This window comes from Hipposideros armiger, unplaced genomic scaffold (assembly GCF_001890085.2).
Source record: "Hipposideros armiger isolate ML-2016 unplaced genomic scaffold, ASM189008v1 scaffold_1404, whole genome shotgun sequence".
Lineage (NCBI taxonomy): Eukaryota > Metazoa > Chordata > Mammalia > Chiroptera > Hipposideridae > Hipposideros > Hipposideros armiger.
Genome location: NW_017732754.1, coordinates 51,108 through 53,671, shown reverse-complemented (window position 1 = coordinate 53,671; position 2,564 = coordinate 51,108). Strand labels below are relative to the sequence as shown.

Sequence of the window (2,564 nt, the reverse complement as noted above, 5' to 3'; positions counted from 1 at the left end):
ACGATTCATAACAGTAGCAAAATTACAGTTATAGAGTAGCAATGAAGATAATTTTATGATTGGGGGTCACCACAACATGAGGAACTGTATTAAGGGGTCACGGCATTAGGAAAGTTGAGAATTGTTATCTTAGAGAAAGAGATTTTATAAAGCATCTTCAAAGCCAGCCAAGTTTGCAGCGTTTCCAGAGTTTGGGGTCGTAAAATTTTTTCTGATGCCTCGTCTGAACCCTGACATAGGATCATTCTTGGAATCCACACATGTCTCTGAGAAAATGTCAGCTAGCTTCCTGCTGGTCAGGAAGTACTGCCAGACCCTGGCTAAGCTGGCCTGGCTCCACGGCATCTCCGCCTGCCTCACAAGTCCTCTGGTTCCTAGTGCTGCTATCCTCTAGGAAGGTCTGTGGTTGGGCAGTCTCTTTGGGTAGCTGAACCACCCCACTCCAGTACACAGCCTAGAATTTGTCCCTCAAGCGCAGGGGTCAAACCTGGGTTTGAATCCCAGCTTGACTACTAATTGCCTGTGTGGCCTTGGGCAAGTTACTTTACCTCCCTGTGCCTTGATTTTCTCATCTGTGAAATGGAGAACATACCACCTACCTTATCAGGCCAGGATTTCAATTTAGTTCTCTCCTGATTCTAGAGGGTTGAAGAGATTATGAGTGAAACATGTAGCACAGTGGTTTTCATCCTGGGCAGTACATCTGAATCACAGAAGAGATGTAAAACAAACACACACCTGCATACCTACCAGGGATTCAGATTTAGAAGGTCCGAGGTGGAGCTCTGGCATCTGTATTTTTTAAAGTGCCCCAATTTGTTTAGAATGTACAACTGGATCCAAGATCACTTCTTCAAAATGGTACTTGAGACACATAGTNTATATAAAAATATTATAGAAGTGATGCATGACAAATATCATGAAGTTATGAAGAGTTAAAGTAAAAAGAACTCCCTCTGCCTTTCCTCCACGTCTCACACCCACAGGTAGACTTTGATGATCATTTTCTTCTGTTGCCTTTTAGAACTTTTTGAAGTAAAGCCAGTGTGTCCGTGGACCCAGATGGGATCGCATGACCATGATAATCTATAACTTGCTTTTTTCACAAAATACATTGACTATCTTTTTATAGTCATGTATATAGATCTATGAGGCTTACTTTGGATGAAAGTTTTTTTTTTAATAAAAAATGTAAGAAGACAGTGGTGTAAGCCAATAAAAGATTAGCAGCCTTAACACAACAGCTATTTTTATTTCTGTCTTACCTTCTAATCTTCCCATGGCTATTTTTCACGTCCACACATCCCCTCCTCTTTTGTGTCTACTCGAGGGACACGTATGCTTGTTGTTAACATCCCCCCAAGTGCTAAGCTACTGGGGCAGGTGGGGGAGGTCAAAGGGAGCAGGAGTAGCGCCCATGGCGCTGGGATTGCCCAGGGATGAGATTAGGCCCATCCTGTCTCACATTTGTTTGTACTGGGCTGTCAGGTCTTTGAAGGCAGGTCCACATCTGTTCTTCTATTTCGAGCATCACCACAGCTCTGAGACAGAGGTGAGAGGTCCCCAAGCTTCTGTCACTTCTCTCTGCTCTTACTGTTCCCTGACTCTGGGAAACATTAAACTTTTCCTTCAAGGTCCAGATCGAATGCTGCTGTCTCCCTGGCAAAGCCTATCCTGACCCACCCCAGGCTACCCCACCCCCTTCTGTGGATTTCACTACCTCTTATGCTGGACCCACATCTCCATTAAGTGCTAAACTCATCATACTTCACATTACACAAAAGGGTTCATTCACCTGGCCGCCTTCCCTACTGGAAGGAAGGTTCCTCCAGGCTGGGCTCCGGCATCCTTTATCTTTCACCCATCCAGTCACCGTCCCAGCTGCCACAGCATCCAGCCCAGGCATTTTACACTTGATAGGCGCTAGGCTCCCACAGATAATCATCAGTTCAGTGCAGAGCTGTCTTGAACCTGCCTTGAGTTAAATCTGAGGCAGTTAAATCTGATTTGAGTTAAACCTCAGCCAAGCCTCCAGCTCCCATAGGCCTTGGAATCCATGAACCTCCAGGATTCCCCAAACACATAGTGGGGAGCAAAACAAAAATTACCTTCATTTCCTGGACACACATTCTTGTATTGAATCATTGTAATACCGTGTGAGGCAGTTGTTATTCCGATTTTAGGGATGAAGAAACTCGGTCTCTGACATGTTAGGTAACTGGCTCAAGAAATATAGACCTACCTTATCAAGGAGAAGCCGTGTGGGGAATTCTGTTTTGTGCAACACAGCAAATCTTAGAGAAAGTCAGAAATAACAGCCAGAAACTTCTCTGGTCAGAGCCCTGTCTGCGCTCGGCTGGGATTTTGTGCCTCTCTGACACACACATGCTTCTATTTCCTGCTGCTGCTGGCAAAGTGAAAGTGACCCACAAGTGTGAGGAATCTTCTGCCCTCATGTCAGTGTGGGTGTCGAGTATGTCCCATCCTTCCAGAACAATGAACTGGATCACATTCCTGCTTCACAGATGAGGAAACCAAGGCTCAGGGAAGTTACACAGTGATCT

The 2,564-nt window shown here is 45.1% G+C and overlaps 1 long non-coding RNA gene across 1 annotated transcript in view; it reads left to right on the top strand.

Annotated features, from left to right (window-relative positions):
* The window catches only part of LOC109377442 (uncharacterized), a 16,904-nt gene extending 15,683 nt beyond the window's left edge, over window positions 1–1,221 (top strand). The window contains exon 3 of the long non-coding RNA XR_002122873.1: window positions 1,025–1,221. This is a non-coding gene — a long non-coding RNA (uncharacterized LOC109377442). The remainder of the gene's footprint in view (window positions 1–1,024) is intronic.
* Window positions 1,222–2,564: the final 1,343 nt, after the last annotated feature.